Here is a 20,500-nt window from a genome sequence, read left to right as displayed (position 1 = left end):
TAGTAGACTACAGGGGCCAATGTGAGATTGGGTGGGCTAGGAAAAACCGTTACAGTTCTGTAAATGCAATATCCAAATCTACCTATATGGGGCATTGTCAGATATCATTATGTTTTCTATTTTAGCTGCAGATATCATATTTAGTAAGTGAGTGCTAGTTAAAAGATACTGTAATCTATTTTGGCGAAAGAGTTACTGTATGTAGTGTGCAAACAAAAGTGTACTAACTCCACAGCTCTGGAATGCCCTTCCCCTCAATACCTGACTGGCACCCTCTCTACCCACCTTTAAGACCCACCTTAAGACACACCTGCTTAACGAAGCATATGATTAGCTCCATGGCTACTACTATACACCTGATAAATAAAGCTTGGCCCTCTGCAGACGCACTTACCTGAACACCCTCCCACTGTCTCTGTACGTTCTTCCTACCTACCAATTCGATTGTAAGCTCTTCGGAGCCGAGACTCCTCTTCCTAAATGTTAATTTCTATGTTTGAAGCACTTATTCCCATGATCTGTTATTTGTATTGTTATTTATATGATTGTCACGTGTATTACTACTGTGAAGCGCTATGTATATTAAAGGCGCTATATAAATAAAGACATAAATACATACATACCCCCTCTCAATAGCATACAACTTTCACCAGCTATCTGAGACTTTTGGTGTTTTGTGAACGAGATTACGATTTCCCATTTGTGCTAGATTTATTGTTTGATTGCTGAGATCTACAGTATCTAACAAGTGGTCGTTCACCTCCAATAACCAGGAGAACATCTGCCTGGAAGAATGCAGGGCTCTGCTTTATGGGACCATGCACAGTGTATAGCTTTTAGCTCAAGACCGAAGATCATAATCTAAAAATCTAAATAAATGAAACTTTAAAACGATTGAAACTTTAATCGAACAATAACTTCTATGTCACTTGAATTTTCTTTTTCAAGGTTGGAAAATAATCTCCATCAATTTAGTTTTCCACTTATATACCTTGTCACTCGCATAATTTTTGACACATGAAACATAATTCCCTACTTTTATTAATAATGGAAAATACCGTATTCTAGTTGGAGTTAGACGATGGGTACTTTATCCTAAATATGTAATTATATGCTCTCTGGGCACGGCTTGACACTATGGCAGTCAGTGTGCAAACTGCAAATCAAGAAAATCAGCACCAAATAGAAACGACATTCAGTTAAAAAATAATAATTCCAATAAACCAATTGATTGGCACAGTGGCACACCTATGCCCTATGGCCATGGGTTGCCACTATGGCAGTCAATGTGCAAGCTGCAAATAACAAAACTCAGCACCAAATAAAAAAGACATTCAATTTCAATTAAAAAAATGCCAATACACCAAATTAATTGGCACAGTGGCATCCCATACCCTATGGGCACGGCTTGCCATTATGGCAGTAAATGGGCAATATTTATAATTTCTATAGACTCTCCTAGCTCAGCAAGTAATTTCTAAATTACTTGCTGAGCTAGCAGAGTCTCTGGCAATTATATGTATTTACAATACATGGTTGCTCTTTCAACCATATTCCTTACTATAAATATTCAATACTAGCATAAAATGGCTGAATTTATATCTACTGTACTACAACAAACTGTAGCACATGGCAAAATGAGGCATGTAATGTGTTCTCAAGAACTGAAAATATATATTAAATATTACCACGTAAAGATATAAAAGATTTTTTTTTTTCAAATTAGACAAAATATTTAAACAGCAAGCAAGATTATGGTGGGATATATCGAGTTTGGCAAGCTATATAAAAAACAATTTAATTCCAAGAGGTCTATTAATAAAATTCTTTCCTACAGTACTTATTAAACTCTAATAGATTAATTCATAGGGGCATGGGATCAGATCCTATCTAAACGTTCTATGGAACTCATGCAACTTCTGATAGACTTTGAGATATCTACGTTAGAAATAGTAAATAAAGATATAGACATAGAACTAATAGAACTAATAGATCTCACTAAATGGAAAACTTCCAGTGAATTTAAAAAAAATGATCTGGATAGATTCACTCAGGAAATAAAGATTAAAAAACAAAAGAAATTTAGCAGAGATGTCAGGGGGACTCCAGAAGCAGGTAGGACCTCGATGGCCGGAACAGCAGGGAAGGCAAGGATTGTTGGGGTCAAGGGCTGACCACGGATCTACAGTAGATCGATTTGAATGGATAAAGGATACAAATTTACTTGCGAGAAAATTACTCCTGCACAAGTTCTACAAATTAAAAGAAAAAACTACTCTGTATTATCAAGCTCTATAAGACCTCGATTAAAGAAATATTGAAAATCTCCAAACTCTCAATTCACTCCTAGTAGAGACTGAAAGAGCACCTGGAGAGGGCCCATTTACTGTACCTTTTTTAGAAAACAAAAAAAGATTTACCCCCAGTTGGGACATAAGCACCAACATTGAAGTCTTTAATGACCTTGTAACAAAAGATATGGAAACCCTGAAATATCCTGGAAACAGTGATAATCTCACGTCAAACGAACGTACATCTCTTAAAAAACTAGAGAACAACAAACAGATAATAATTAAACAGTCAGATAAAGCAGGAAATATAGTTGTCATGAACTGAGGAAGAAAGCAGATAGCTTTCGAAACGCGTAGGGTGGCGATTTTAGCACCTCTGCACCACTGTGTTTGGCGATTTCCCTCCACGAAAAAGACGAATCAGCGTTTGCTGCTATTCAGATAACTGGTCGCTCGTGACAGTGAGCCGAATCTACTACTGCGAATCTACTACTGCTGATCTGGATTAGCTGTGCGTCCCCTCCAGTGCGCTGTGTGAGATCCTGCACGCCGGCTGGCGTACACACACCAACAGAGACTCCCACAAGCAGGAAGCAGCTAACAGCATCGAGAGGGGATACTCTCTGATATATCCACTGCATGCTTACAATATCCATCTGGTGAGTGGGCACTACATCTGTTACCACCAGTGCCGCAGTGTGCTTTAATCATCTTCTAATATTTTTTTCTGTCCATATTGTTTTATATGTCGATGTATGCTATGAATTGTTATTAAATGTTTTAATCTTTAATTTCACCTATCTGATCTCTCAGCTGATGTATGTTGTCTTAAGTGTTGTTTGTCTTTATACCAACAGTATTATGCTATGTGTTGTGCTTTCTTCCTTTTTTTTTTAAGCACACCTTGAGGAGCTACTCCCGACCATCCAACAGGCTTGGTTTTTACATATCCTTTTATATATTTCATTGTTATTCTAGGCACCTTTAGATACATATCTCCTTTCTATGAAGAACAAAGAAAATGTGAGACTCCTGTCTGACACAAATTGTTATAAAATCTTGGATAAAGACCTTACGGGAGTTTTTTTATTTAAGAACTGACAGAAATACTAAATGAGGGTCTAACGGATAAAGTTATATATCAGTCGGAATTTTAATTCATGCTTACTAAATGTTCAAAAATTGCAACCTTCTGTAGCTTACCGAAGCTACATAAAAGAAAAGACCGCCCCCAGAATGCGCTATAGTGTAGGTAGCCTAACTGAAAAAGCAAGTATCTACATTGACACCATACTAAGGCCCTTTGTAACATCAGTACCTTCCTACTTAAAGGATACAAAGGATATCCTTAATAAACCAAAGAGTGTTATAATAAAGTAATAGTCCCCGAAGAACAGGGCATTATTGGCCAATAATGCCCTGGCTGGAAGAGTTGAAGGCCCAAGGCGAAGCCGAGGGACTAACCAAGCCAGGGCATTATTGGCCAGTAATGCCCTGTTCTTCGGGGATTATACTGTTATAGGCTAAATGTACACTTTTTTTCATAAATAATAGACACTTTCGTATAGTTAAATAGATTTTTTTATTAAAATAAAATGGTAAATACATGAATCCACCTCTCTATATGCTTACACTGCAGCTATCTATATCCATACACTGCCGCCCCCTCTGTGTGTACACACACACACACACACACACACACACACACACACACACACACACACACACACACACACACACACACACACACACACACACACACACACACACAGCACAGCACCTCTACACACACAAGCACACCACACACACACACACGCACACAAACACACACACACAACACATCTACACACACACACAACATCTCTCTACACACACACACCACAGCAGCTCTACACACACACACACACACAACACAGCAGCTCTACACACCCACACACACACACCACAGCAGCTCTACACACACGCACACACCAGAGCAGCTCTACACGCACACACCACAGCAGCTCTACACACACACACACACACACACACACACACCACAGCAGCTCTATACACACACACACACACACACACACACACACACACACACACACACACACACACACACACACACACACACACACAACACAGCAGCTCTACACACACACACACACACAACACATCAGCTCTACACACACAACACAGCAGCTCTATACAAACACACACACAACAGCTCTACACACACAACACAGCAGCTCTACACACACAAACTCTACTGCTACACACACATGCTACACCCATAAACACTGCTGCTGACACACACACACACACACACACACACACACACACACACACACACACACACACACACACACACACTGTAGCTCTACACACACTACACACACACAAACTGCTGCTACACACACATACAACACAACACACACACACACAGCTGCTGCTATACCCATAAACACTGCTACTGACACACACAAACACGCGCACACACGCACACACACTGCAGCCACAATAAAAAATGCAGCCACTTACTAAACTTTGCAGACTCTCTCCCCCCAAATTCAACTGAATCTGCTCAGAAAATCTCAGTCAGCTCGGGAGGGGGAGGAGTCAACCCGTGGCTGATACTTCCTGGCCAATCCCCTGCCCTGTCTCAGAGCTGTTACTTCATTCTGACCAATCCCCTGCCCTGACTCAGAGCTGTTGTATAACCCTGTTCTTTTAATGTAACCATGTATTTTTTATAACTCGGTGTCCAGGACAGACTTGAAAACGATCGGTAACTCTCAATGTATTACTTCCTGGTAAAACATTTTATAAATAAATAAATAAAATATGTCATGTGTTGTTGTTCATCTGAGGTTGTATTTACCTAATTTTAAGACCTGCTAAGGAACAGATGATTGTTATTATGTCCTGATATGTAAAACCATGGAATTCAAAGAAGAGAGAGAGAGAGAGAGAGAGAGAGAGAGAGAGAGAGAGAGCGAGCGCGCGCCACGGAAATTCACAAATCGGATTCAGACAGGTTTGGCCATCTCTACTAGTAGTTTACAGTACAAGGGATCACAGTGCAAATATCCATATCAGAGGTGAGTGAGCCGCAGAGTCTGTCCTACGTGCAATGTTTATGACCAATTTATCTTCTGTACCACACAGCCTCAGACCATTCTCTCCTTCCTAGCGCTCCATCTATTGATCAGACCAGACCTAACTCCCCATTTCACAGCCCTAAACTCCACCAAACATTTTCTAAACCATATAATAAGACAGAACACTTTCAGAAATTACATAGTCCAGTCCAGCCGCCCACTTCTATCTGTGCCTGGAATCCCAGAAGGATTTGTCAAGAGGAAACTAGTGCAACAAGGTTGTGATTGTACAGCTACACTGTATCTATTTGGTGAATTAAACACACAAAGCATTTGTCCTCCACAGATCCTTAAAGTACAAAGCCCTAAAATATAATTTCCAAGGACACCAGTATTCACTTATTATTTTGCTGCGGTGGGTTCTTCTGTTGGATGGAAATGTAAACAGGATATGCTACTTTGAGTTTTTAATTAACTTTCTAAGTCATTTTCTCTTAGTTAATGAGCAGGAGCGTCATGGCATTGATAATTGTATTATTGTGTACAGTATGGTCATTTTCAAGTGCGGTTGAATTCCACCACTTAAATATGAACCGATATTTTGAACTAAAAATGTTGCATGTCACTTCTAAACTTTTCACGCCCTGAGCGTGAGGTGACCTTGAGTGACGGGCGTGTCTGAAAAGTGCTCTTGTTCTTCCACTGAACAGGCCAGATCGCTGTTCTGTGAAATGGGATGTTTCAGCTCATCGGCTTTTAGGGCTGAAACTTTGTAGAATAATCTCTGATTGATGTCTCAAAGTTAAGACTATGATATGACTTTACCAATCATCACTTTATTTGCTATTCTTTACCTACAGTAGTGCCGACGAGTATTCTAAAACAAATCTGGGGCAATCACCAACAAGACCCAGGTACATGCTGGGTACATGCTGGGTATATGCAGCAACATTTCAGTGACATTTCTGCAGACAGACTAATGGCCCATCGGATTAACAGCGGGGGTCCCTGGCAGTCTCATTCAAACTGAATGGGACTGCCAGGGACCCTTGCTGTGTTAATCCGATGGGCCATTAGTCTCTGCAGAAATGTCACTGAAATGTTGCAGCATGTACCCAGCATGTACCTGGGTCTTGATGGGGATAGCCCCAGATATTCCAAGGCAAGTTTAAGGCAAGCTTTAGAATACTCGTCGGCGCACCTGTAATTATTTATTTTAATAACTATTTAATTGAATAATTGAATGCAAAAAAAATAAGACCAATCCATTTGTTACAATATATGAGAAAAAGAAGAAGAAAAATATACTGCACACTTAATAAAATATTATCTAAAAAACTTTAAAAAAATGGAAACATGTAAAAAAAAATTTACACATAAATATGTATTTGTCCATATATTTACCATAAACCAATAAAGCCAAATGTTCACATATAGTATAGTGCCATATATTATATATAAACAAGACAAGGGGTTGTACAAGGTTTAGGGGCACAAAAATTCCGTTCCACAAAAATTCCGTTCCCCAGGTGCAGGCCCATGGGACACTCAAATTGCAGTGAGTCAAACAGAAAGGTTTGAAAAGGATCAGTGGTAAATCACAGACCCCAACATGGAATAGTAAATCACCAGATGATTTCAAAAATAGAAAAGTACTTTATTGGATCATGATTAAAAACAGGTGACAACAAACGGACAAACAAAAGAATCTCCCACGCGTTTCACACCGGTTGGCGCTTTACTCCTTTACACCTGTTTTTAACCATGATCCAATAAAGTACTTTTTTATTTTTTAAATCATCTGGCGAGTTCCTATTCCATTTTGGGGTTGGCGATTTACTACTGATACCTTTTCAAACCTTTCTGTTTGATTCACTGTGATTGAAGGGATGCCGATGGGACATCCGGGCATTCATACAGCTGAGCAACTGCACTGGTACCAGACAGAGATGCGGTGAACAGCAGGAACAGGTGCAGCTCCACACAGGTATAATTAGAGAGTCGCTGATTAGACCTACAATCCCGGCTTCTATGGGGAGGTAAGCCATTGCCTTTTTCATGTTTGATGGGTAGGTGCAGGGACCACAGGACTCTATTATTCACCTAAAGGTCTATGTATATGCCATCTGACCTCATCCCGGTTATGAATTACCCAGATAAAAGACTGATATATTGAGAGACTATACACAGTGCCCCTCCCTGAGCTCACAGAATTGGTGGTATACTTATCCATGGGACCCTTGGCACTAGATGTGTGCCTTTGGCTTCACTAGTTTATGTAATATAGACAAATACAGTTAAAATATAACTTTTATTAAGTCTAAAATAAAATAGTCTACATTTATTGAAAATAAAGAATACAATGAGTATTTATTTACATAAACAAAGATAACGCTCATTTGGTACTATACTTCAACCTCACCCCATCACTGCTACAACCTTCCATTTTATATGAATATTGTATTCTTTATTTTCAATAAATGTAGACTTTATTTTATTTTAGACTTAATAAAAGTTATATTTTAACTGTCCCAGGAGTGCTACATTAAATGAGCTTCTACCTAGAGGGTACAGGTGTCAAATACACCTCTCCTTCTAATTTGTTTGATACATTTATGTAATATAGTGTTTATAACAGTTTTCTGGGGATTCTGTCTGTAAGAAGACCAGATAGCACCATCAAAACGACATGAGGACACATTGGAAACGGGAGTGGTGGGCAAGAATATTTTCTTTTTGTACATTATATATATCCAATAGAGAAAGATTTGAAAAAATAACAATATAGTTTATATGAAAGTTGAATACGTATAATACTCCTATTAGAGATCTCTGCTTATCAAAAGTAATCAATTGTACAGGTACAGTAGGTCTTCAGCATTTGCTGATTTGACATCTCTCAGTATGTACAGAAGTCTAGCCGTGATGTTACCAGACAACAACCTCTGCACTGCTGCCCAGCTGTGTCTGAGGACCTGTGGTATCTCTGCGACTCATTAGCACTGCTACGCCATGACTCGATTCTGCAACTGCTGCACTGCACTTCAAGGGGAATGTCTCCGGGATCCTCTCTCAGGAGCTACTGGCTTATTTTCTTCCCACACAGGGAGAAATGATTGCCCCTTTATTGGGAGGTCCCTTCATCGGGTCTGCAGGAGAAGAGGAAAGGCTTCTTGTTCTGGGCTGTAAGTAGCGATTTCACCAGTTTCCTGGCGGGCCAGTCTTAGCAGAAGAAACAGAACTTCTTCTACGTATAGTCCTTCTACCCAGCGTGGGAAACAATAGACTCTTCGAATCCTTTTGAAGTTCGTGGGACATTTAGAAAACAATGCTGATTTTGATTATCACTAAAAAAAATTCCTCCTGGCATACTGAAGTGGGCCATCAAAATGAGATCAAAAAGCCAGATGCAAATCCTGTCTTGGGCAATATAAGAGAAATAGCAGGAAAAGCACGAAGTTGTGCATATGCTTGGCACAAAATCCATGAGTTCTATTGACCTGCAGTGATCTTGCATGAAAAACAAACCCATAAATATTGTAGATGAAAACAGTGCAAAGGGAGCATTTGGAAATGATTTGCTCTCTTCAGATCTGACTATTGAATTGTAGTTTATCTTTGGCAAGTTCTTTTTTTTTTATGCTGGTTCCTATAAGCTGTTTATTGCCACAGCTACTCAACTAGATGACACTGCTCAGCAAAGACTTGCAGTGAGCAGCATTTTTGGTGCTCTCAAGTCAGATTAAGTTATTGTGATGCTGTGATTAGCAGCATCTTTTTTGTCTTTGCTTCTACATGGATGACAGAATTCTTTAGGGATGAAGACATCCTCAACCCCCGCTCTGTGCTATTCTTTGTGTTCTGGAGAGGTCTGCAACACAATTTAGCACCATTTTACCCCCCGCCCCCGGGAATTACCTCTTAAAACGACTTAACCACAGACAGAAATAATTGTTTGAGCGCCCCAGCCTTACTCTAACCTTATCCTTATAATGTTTCTTTCAGTTGGCAGTGATGGCTGATTCCAGTCACCAGACAGAGCATTTTATTTCTACTGTATATCAAATATATAATTCCTGTGGTTTTTTGCTATAGGCAGCAACTCCAGAAAGCTTAAAAAAAACTCTGCAAACCTCTTGTACAGTATGTCTAGCTTGTCTGTAGCTATGTAACAGCTTCCTTTGGTGTACACATAATTATGGTTTAGAGCAGGGGTGCGCAAACTGGGAGGGGCGGGATTTTCTTGGGGTGTATAGTATTTATTGTGATGTCTCCATCACAGTGTAGGATCTTTTGTCCCAGATTAAAGCAGGAAACGTAGTATTTCTCTAAAAAAAAGATAGCAGCTAAGGTAATGAAGCTGCTTTTATTTTAATAACATATTTTTGTAGCAGGCGGTCTCTGGAGCTGCATCGCATTAATTTCAGGTCCGGGGACCCCCTGCTTCCCGAGTTACAGGCCCTGGTATGGGGTGCCGGTATCCCCCTGCTAGTTTAAATCTCCCGGTCACATTGGCCGTGACGCGGGAAAATGTAAACATGGCACTCCATAGCGGGGCCCCGGGAAGCAGGGATTCAGTCTCACTCTTAGTGCGCCTCTCTTACAGACAGGTGCAGCCCGGTAGGATTCACAAAGAGTGAGTCCCATTGAAATGCAGGGACCCCCGCTGTGCTAATCCGATGGGCCATTACAGCCTGCTATGGACTGTCCTGCAGAGTGTCCCTGATGTGCTCTAGAATTTCCCGCGGTCAGCTGGGCAGTAAGGAAAGGTTCCAGCTGTATGCATTAAATGTATCAATTATGATGGCTGAGTACTGTGCCAGCTGCCCCCAGGTTTTTCTGCCCATGGCACAGTGTAGTATTCAGTCTGTACTAACGTATACTAACACTTTTAGCAAAAAATAAGATCATGCAGGATTTACATGGAATCCTTATTTAAACGATGAGAGAAAGAAGAAATGTCATAGGCAACATATCTATAGCAGAGAAGCATAAATAAGGTACATGAAGGATATTGAAGATAGAAAGAGAAACAAGACAGTGCTTTAAAACTGGTGGTTGTTCGACTTAGCACACCTAGGGCTAGTTCTTTTATGGATCAAGCGCGACTTGAACAGCAGAGAAGAGACTAGGGTACAGAGTATGATTGCTAGCAAGACAGCTAGCTGTGAAAGAACGTGCAGAATAATTATCTATCTACTATATATTTGTGAAATCACTGTATGTCTGCGTCCCAAGGGTCATTCGCATTGGACCTTGGGCCTGTCACTCCTGCTCAGGCCATGCCCGCCCCCGCACACCTCTCATTGGCCTACGTCCAACACCAATGCCACACTGTCCCACCCCTCACTGACTCTCATTGGCCTGCGTCCAATGCCCGCCCCTGCACACCTCTCATTGGCCTGCGTCCCACCCCTCACTGACTCTCATTGGCCTGCGTCCAATGCCCGCCCCCGCACACCTCTCATTGGCCTGCGTCCAACACCAATGCCCTAATACTTCCACACTGTCCCACCCCTCACTGAGTTTTGGGAACGCTCTGGGGCCACGCTTCACAGCTATCAAAACCTTCACGTCTGCTACCACAGACTGCCGAATCAGGTACAGCAGTGTTTCCCAAACTGTGCGCCGCGGCGCCCTGGTGCGCCGCGGCTTGGCTAGAGGGGCGCCGCGATCAGGGCCACCAGCAGCGGGAAACAAGGGCTGCTAGCTCATTTAAAAAAAAAAAAAAAAAAAACCTCTGAGGGGAAGCAGAGGAGCGGTCACGTGACCGCTCCCATCCAATGGGGCTGCAGCCTGCCCGGCATTGCAACTGCAGAGCCACCAGACAGCACCAAGGTGTGTGTGTGTGTGTGTGTGTGTGTGTGTGTGTGTGTGTGTGTGTGTGTGTGTGTGTGTGTGTGTGTGTGTGTGTGTAGCTCCCGCGAACCGCACAGCACGCCTCACATCTCCTGCACCTCACACATCTCCCTACCGCAACCGGACCGCGAGGCCCCCTACCCCGCTACACCATGCCTCCAATGTCCCTCCCCCTATCCCGCTACCTCACACAGTGTAGCTCCCGCGGACCGCACAGCACGCCTCACATCTCCTGCACCTCACACATCTCCCTCCGCAACCGGACCGCGAGGCCCCCTACCCCGCTACACCATGCCACCAATGTCCCTCCCCCTATCCCGCTACCTCACACAGTGTAGCTCCCGCGAACCGCACAGCACGCCTCATCTCCTGCACCTCACACAGCTCCCTACCGCAACCAGACCGCGAGGCCCCCTACCCCGCTACACCATGCCACCAATGTCCCTCCCCCTATCCCGCTAGCTCACACAGTGTAGCTCCCGCGAACCGCACAGCACGCCTCACATCTCCTGCACCTCACACATCTCCCTACCGCAACCGGACCGCGAGGCCCCCTACCCCGCTACACCATGCCACCAATGTCCCTCCCCCTATCCCGCTACCTCACACAGTGTAGCTCCCGCGGACCGCACAGCACGCCTCACATCTCCTGCACCTCACACAGCTCCCTACCGCAACCGGACCGCGAGGCCGCGGCCTACACTCACACACCATGGCAACGATGTCCCTATCCCGCTACCTCACACAGTGTAGCTCCCGCGAACCGCACAGCACGCCACATCTCCTGCACCTCACACAGCTCCCTACCGCAACCGGACCGCGAGGCCGCGGCCTACACTCACACACCATGGCAACGATGTCCCTCCCCCTATCCCGCTACCTCACACAGTGTAGCTCCCGCGGACCGCACAGCACGCCTCATCTCCTGCACCTCACACAGCTCCCTACCGCAACCGGACCGCGAGGCCGCGGCCTACACTCACACACCATGCCACCAATGTTCCTCCCCCTATCCCGCTACCTCACACAGTGTATGACAACACCTACCAAAGGAAATCAGATGTTCGTTGAAATAAAATATGTTTTCCTAACTATTTTACTGTCTGTATAATGTACACAACACTCACCCACAAAAAAAACCCCTCATACACACACACACACACACACGCAAACATCCTGTCATTCTATGCCAGACACTACACTCAAAAACATGCGATTTTTAACATGTGTATGACCAACAACACGCACTCACACACGTCACACACACAACATGCCTCATACACACACACACGCCATCACACACCAGCAACACACACACATGCTCTCACACACACCACACACCATGCCACCGATGTCACTCCCGCTATCCCGCTACCTCACACACTCTACCTCCCGCGGAACAACCAGCACGCCTGACATCTCCTGCACCTCACACATCTCCCTCCGCAACCGGACCGCGACGCCGCGGACTACAGTCAAACAGCATGCCACCAATGTCACTCTCGCTACCTCACACACTGTATGACAACACCTACCACTGAAACTCAGCTGTTCCTTACAATAAAATATGTTTTCCTAACAATTTCACTGTCTGTATAATTTATTCTAAAACACTTCTCACACCACCACTCACACACACAACACTCACCCACACAAAACCCCCTCATACACACACACACACACACGCAAACATCCTTTCATTCTATGCCACACATAACAACAAATCACACCTCACCTTCACCCTCATAATACACACACTACACTCAAAAACATGCAATTTACAACATGTCTATGACCAACAACACGCACTCACACACGTCACACACACAACATGCGTCATACACACACACATGCCATCACACACGCCACATACACACATGCTCTCACACACACCACACACCATCACACACAACACACACACAAATACACAAACACATGCACACACACACGCACTCAGCAACGCCACACGCCCTCAACCACGCAACACACGTACTCACACACACACACCAACCTCCTCTGCTGATACAACACACAAAACAACACTTCAACATAACCTTAACTACCACACACAACACAACCACCACTAAACAAACACACACACCCAACCCACTGTTCCAATTACCTACCCTTCACCATACACACTACACTGAATACAATGCACATTTACACGTCTCACCACCCACTCCCATTGCACATCAACATCCCACCACACACAAACATTAACAACAACACAACACCTCCGCTACTAACACACCTAGCACAATAAATCACCTCTTCCTTTCAATAACATATTTTACACAAAACATTACTATTTACACATCTGTCTAATTTATTGCACACAAACACTCAACTAACCAACACTGACACACATACTCACACACCACACACTCACTATCACATCACACACTCACTCATCCACACACACACCCCACACAATCAACAATCACACACAATAATTACATACACACACTATTCTGCCACACACACAGCCAACATTAACACAAAACAAAAACACACACAACATTTCAACACCTACACAAACGCACACCAAACACAAATAAATACCCCTCACCTCACACAGTGTAGCTCCCGCGAACCGCACAGCACGCCTCACATCTCCTGCACCTCACACATCTCCCTACCGCAACCGGACCGCGAGGCCCCCTACCCCGCTACACCATGCCACCAATGTCCCTCCCCCTATCCCGCTACCTCACATGAGTGAAGATATACTTCACAAAGCACAGAGACACAACCCATCACTCAATGTTACCTTTTCACCTGACATTTTCAACGAGGTACTCATATTGTTAGAAGATACATGTCTCTCTATCAATAACAAAACACTACTTCAATTAGGTCTAGAAGCTCCCCAACGTCATCATCACGATGTACTCAATACAGACCTTATGCGAGAGAAACAATACAATATTTCCATACTACAAGAATATGTTGCCACAAGAAAACCAATGTTAATTCCACAACAACTTAACACCTATGACAACATCATGCAGCACATAAACAACGAACAAGGTGCAATCCTGTTTCTTGATGCTCCAGGTGGAACAGGCAAAACATTTCTCATAAATTTACTCCTTGCAGAAATAAGAATGCACAATCATGTTGCACTTGCACTTGCATCATCTGGCATTGCAGCCACTCTTATGGATGGAGGAAGAACTGTGCACTCAGCTCTTAAATTACCACTAAACATTGCTCATGAAGAAAACCCAACATGTAATATTACCAAGACATCTGGCCAAGCCCGTGTTCTTCAAATTTGCAAACTTATTGTTTGGGATGCGTGTACCATGGCGCATAAAAAAGCACTTCAAGCCCTTAATAGAACCTTGCAAGACTTGTGTAACAATAAACAAATAATGGGTGGTGCTGTCATTCTTTTAGCTGGTGATTTCAGACAAACACTTCCAGTCATACCACGATCCACACCAGCAGACGAACTTCATGCATGCCTTAAATCCTCTATTTTATGGCGACATGTCAAACATTTTCCATTAACAACCAATATGCGAGTCCAACTTCTCGGCCACTCAAATGAACAACTTTTTGCACACACACTTCTTCAAATAGGTGAAGGCACTTTACCTACTGACTTAACATCAGGTGAAATTGCTTTTCCCACACATTTTTGTCACATGATGACATCACTTGAAGATCTCATACATCACGTCTATCCAAATCTCTTACACAATTACACAAACCACCAGTGGCTCTGTGAAAGAGCCATCCTTGCTGCCAAAAATACTTCTGTCAATGACATCAATCATCAAATTCAAGACATTCCAAACACAATTACTCAATACAACTCAATCGATACAGTTGTGGATTGCGATGAAGCCGTTAACTATCCACCTGAATTCCTACACTCCCTCGAACCATCAGGGATGCCACCACATCATCTTCGCCTCAAAGTTGGAGCACCCATCATGCTACTTCGCAACCTACACACACCTAACCTTTGTAATGGAACCAGACTGTGCATAAAAACATTGATGCCCAACCTAATTGAAGCTACTATCTTAACTGGCAACGCCAAAGGCCAAGATGTCTTCATCCCCCGCATTCCACTCATTCCTACAGACATGCCTTTTACTTTCAAACGGCTACAGTTCCCCATCAAACTAGCTTTTGCTATCACCATTAACAAAGCACAAGGACAATCTATAAAGTGCACTGGTATCAACTTAGAATCACCATGTTTCTCCCACGGCCAGTTATATGTTGCGTGCTCTAGAGTTGGATCCCCCCAACAATTGTACATCTTTGCTCCAACTGGAACTACCAAAAATGTCGTTTACAAACAAGCATTACAATGAACATTGACTTTCCTCAATTTCCATGAACTCTACATATTGCCATAAGAAATTACAAAAAAATGAAAGACACTCAATACACTACTGTCATCTTTTATTACTACATTATTTTACAACACACACTTTAACATTACATCAAATACACTCCTCTCAACAATGGACATTCACATCTTTCAAGAAGCATTTCCAACAATAACATTTTCAAAAATAACTACCGTAACAACTAACATACACTTCAAACATTTGCCCTCATATACATGTGCTTTCTACTACTGTTGATTTACAAACACAATTCTAACTAATATTACATAACATTGGCATCACATTACAACTTTCACATACAACATTTACACATACTTATTCACACTTCACATCCTGGGCAACGCCGGGTTTCTCAGCTAGTGATATTATAAAAAGGATTAATGTTGACACAAATGAACCATAAAGGGATTAAAAGTTTATGAAAAATGCCATATGTTCTAGTATAGTCTGATATCATTGCAACAGAAAAGCGAACCAGACTAGCTGGGCAAAATGGCCTTTCTATCCCATCAGTCTCTGTTGTCATCAGAGACACCTGGTTCAGGAGATGGTCAAAACTTGTTGCTTTGGGAAATCCAAATTGCCATTGTAAGTGTCTTTATAGCAAAAGGTAGAGAACAAGTCCTCAAAAAAGGGTGCTACAGAAACCCTCAAAAAATTGTGCTACAGAAACCCTCGGCAGGGTAAAAAATGGAGAGACAATATAAGGTTCCCTTTAGAAAATGTGGTAAAGAGACTCTGTGGAAAAGACTATAGCATGATATTAAAATCACTTGAGCCAGGAAGCGAAGGGGACAAACGAAGGAAAGGGAGATGCCGTTGGCCCCACGAAAGCAGCACCACTGGTAAAACCTGAATCCGAATGACAACCAAACCAAGACCTGGTAAGTATAACATAAAGTGTTGATTCCCAACCTGATAGATTGCAGCAAGTCTTCAGCATAGAAGCCAATAGCAAAAAACAGCTTATAGAGTACTCAGGGACCTGTCACAACAGGTGTCTTTACTAAACAGCCACTTAATGTCACAATCATTCACAGCACCCCCCTAATTAAGCGGTTAATGCAACAAGCACCAATTTTAAAGTATGTTAACAAGGCTATGTTGGTGAATATCACTTGAGCCTGGAGAGTAGCACAATGCTGGTCTTACTTCAGTGACCATGGAACTTAAGGTACTGTATGACATCGCTTGTTAATGATGTTTTGTAACTCATTGCTTTGCTGAGTTTGCTGGCAGAAAAGAGTTAAGGTAAATTTTCCTAAACATCCTTTTATCATGGTAAGCAGCCTTACTTTAAACACGTGCTGTATATCTAGCCAAGGTACGGGAACCACAAGAGCAACAGATTATAATGATGCGTGTTCTGTTGCATGGTGATTGCAGAGTTCATTAAGATTCTGTTGGAATGAAGTGCGCTAAATGAACACAAGAAAAAATTGATCTTTATTGCTCCTCAACAAGGGTATACGTTGGCAAACCTTAGTGTTTACCATTCTGTAATAATGTGTGCATTTCAATGAGCTCTCTGAAGAGTGAATCAGCTTAAAAGGCTTCTGGGAGTGTTTTGTTTTGTTAGTCTACTGCAAAGAACTAATTTATTCATATTTAATTTAAGCTGTGCATGTTAATTAAGCCTTTGTCAGATGTACAGTATTCATTAAGTGGTCCACTGCCTGCTTTTTGTATCTAGCTTTCGAATATCTCAGTAAAATCCCAAATTCATCAACATTAATAATTCTGAGTCATTATGTTTGCAGCATTTTTGTTTCTTAATATTGTAGTAACACAAACACACACAATCCCTGCAAGCTCATAACCCAACACCCACGATACCATATATATTTGTGTCAAAAGGGGTGCTATTGGGTTTGTGACAAAATGATAACAGCAAAAGACAAAGACGCCCCAATGCTGCATCCCCTATGACAAATTATATAGTTAAATACTTATGTCTGTGTTGTCATAAGTGAGGGTCATTTAGTTAAACTGTTTGGCCTAGCAGGGCTGACTGAACTTGGGTACTGTGTAGTAGGTACATTTATTTTCAAGTTGTGTGGTAAATGGAAGTCTGTAACTAACTTTTGTGTCTCTCTCCTGCCTGATTGAGCCTGCAGTGGGAGTGGGTAGTTGATTGCTTACCTAACACACCTGGTCGGTGTGTGTGTGTCCCTATTTAAACAGAGGCTTCTATCGAATTCTGAGCTTGCGTGTCCTGATCTGTGTGACTGGTTGATTTCAAGTGCTGTTTGTATGAAGTGTGGAGTTAAAAACAGAAGGAGTTGGAACAAGGTGTAGTATAGTGAAGTGCAGTTAATTGTTAGTACAGTACTTATAACTCCATAGTTGCACCAATGAGCTGGATTGAGAATGCCACTCCATGCACATCTGGCCACATGTATGTGCACTTGGAGCAGCTGCTCCAGGGAACATACCGCTGTGGGAAGTGTGGTCTCTTTGGAGTCTCAGATTGCTGATCTGAAGGGGCAACTTGTAATATTGAGGGACATTGACAATCTTTAAAGGAGTTTAGTGCTCACTGAGCAGGCTCTGGCAGAGGGTGGAGCTGTGAGTGAGGAACAGAAACAGGTAGGTAGCTGGGTAATAATAGAAGGGGAAGCAGGGGGAAGAGGACGAGGCAGGCCAGTTCTGAGCTGACTCACCACAAAAGATTTGCCATATTGAGGGAAGATATTGGGAATGTCAGGGCAGAAATGGCAAGGCTGGGGGAGACTTATTCCTCTAGCAGAACAAAACCAAAAAGTGCTCGTGGCACAATATAACCAAAAGTATATACAATGAAATGTGCAGATAAACCCAGTGAAAATTACCACTGAAAACACATAACACTGTCACTCCATATGCAGGGAACCTCTGCTGCGTGGACTCCTTGTTGACTTCTGTGACGTATGACCCCCTGCTAGCACGCGACCTGCATACGGGACAAGGGTTAATACTGACGCTCACAAGCGCACCCACTCTTCATCCCCGCAAGGGTCCATCAAATGGACAGTATCCCCTCTTACAGGATCAAGGATCAATATACAACCCGCAAGCTGCCCCACTCTTCACCCCCTCAAGGGTCCCTCAAATGAGTTGTATCTCTCCTCAAGCCGTCCCAATATACCACCGCCATGAACAGCACACATGAGCATGTGACTTAGACATAGAACCAGGGTTAATACACAAGGCTACTCTAGCAACTCCCCTTTCTCCTCTGCAAGGAACCAGCGAATTAGTATTAACCCCTACTCAATTGCATATCATATCTATCCACTGCCACCATCCGAGGTTATGCAGATATGATAACAGATCTTAGACTAAAATATCTGGCAGGGCCCCAGTTCCCTGTTTATTATAGGAAAAACTATGCACTTTAACACAAAATCAGTTGTAGTAAGATGTGCCCGAATTCGTAAGTTATTCTCTCCAGAGCGCGCATTAGTTCGTTCAGAGCCCAAAGCATTACTTATTAAATGTTTTAATATATATAAATACAGTGCTTATATTACAGAAAGGAGATACAAAATAAACATACAGTTGCAATATAAGGCAGAACAGTTTCTTAAAATAAAAGGAGTAAAACAGAAAATCCTATACAGTACATTACCAAAGGACATATGTTCTTCCCAAAGAGGTCATTGATAAGAGGCAATGCCATATCCTCAGCCTGGTCTCCATAAAACTCTGAAGCTAACTGCCTACAAAATCTTGTAGCCAACTGCCAACTGCCAACTGCCTTTCTCAAGGCACCGGCAGGAGCCCACCCCTTCAATAGAATATGTTTTCCTAAAACTGTAGCTCATTAACCCCTTAAGCCCCAGAGGGATTAAAAATATTGATTACTTCATGACATTATCATGACAACCTCATATGGAGAAGAAGACACAAATGCAGAGGGTAAAATGCATTAACATTTACTGAAGATGACAAAAAACACAGAGGGGAAAGGAAACAAACTCACACTTTCCCCGCTGGTATGTAAGCAAGAAGTGACATAGGGCGCACTTCAACCCTCCTCCCGAATCAGCTGCTCGGCGTGTGGGTACAATCAAGTACCAGTCTCCCCCGTCAGCGTCTCTGGTCCAGTATATTTTACAATTGTGTTTCAGCTAGTCCTGGCTGATTGGAGGTTGGCAACCTCCTACTTAATTTAAGCTCACCCCCTCCCACATTTAAATGGTTAAGGGCTCACTCCATAGCATCTTCCACACAGGGGAACTTGTTTGCTTGCAGGATGGTTGTGACATCTCTAATACAGAGTGCCTTTCCTGGTAATGTACAGGTTAATAAAGGCTTCAATCAGACTTAGAACTTTGCAACTAATATTGACAGATTTACTATAAATCATTCTTCCTGTTATTACACAGGTTATTAAGAATTTATATTAGTGTTAGGGACCCCTGAATTGTGGTCTGCCGTGACATTGGCTCAGGGGCTTACAACAATTTTGGCCAAAAATGTCAAACTAAAAGACCATTTTACTTAATAGATATTTATACATATTGTGACAAACGCCCCTCTTTTGTAGTGCTGACGTCTGTCTGGGTTCTTCCCGACACAGTCTTCTAGGGTTAATTATACAACAAACAGGATCATGCAAAGTATTATGCTGCTTAACTCAGGCTTCTGCCTGCTTTATTTTCATCCAAGTAAGGTACTGCAGCTTTAACATGTGAAGGTTAGAGGTACTCAGATACTTTCATTCAGCAGTTCACATATTTCAGTGTTACAATATTTCCCACACTGTTATTTCAAGAAATAAAACCAAAATCATATAAGCAAAAACCTATCCCTTTCAGGGATCTAACTACACATCAGAATCAGTCTCTCTAACAGCTGCTGGCCAACTAAACTGGTTCCCCAGCTTAAAACAATGCCCTCTCAT

General features: G+C 42.5%; 1 long non-coding RNA gene across 1 annotated transcript in view; it reads right to left on the bottom strand.

Annotated features, from left to right (window-relative positions):
• LOC142468809 (uncharacterized) overlaps positions 1 to 19,352 on the bottom strand; it is a 109,985-nt gene extending 90,633 nt beyond the window's left edge. Inside the window, exon 1 of the long non-coding RNA XR_012788874.1 lies at positions 19,223 to 19,352. This is a non-coding gene — a long non-coding RNA (uncharacterized LOC142468809). The remainder of the gene's footprint in view (positions 1 to 19,222) is intronic.
• Between the last annotated feature and the right edge of the window lie 1,148 nt (positions 19,353 to 20,500).

Source organism: Ascaphus truei, chromosome 1 (assembly GCF_040206685.1).
Source record: "Ascaphus truei isolate aAscTru1 chromosome 1, aAscTru1.hap1, whole genome shotgun sequence".
NCBI lineage: Eukaryota > Metazoa > Chordata > Amphibia > Anura > Ascaphidae > Ascaphus > Ascaphus truei.
The sequence above is the reverse complement of the archived record's forward strand: the minus strand, read 5'-3'. Positions and strand labels throughout refer to the sequence as shown.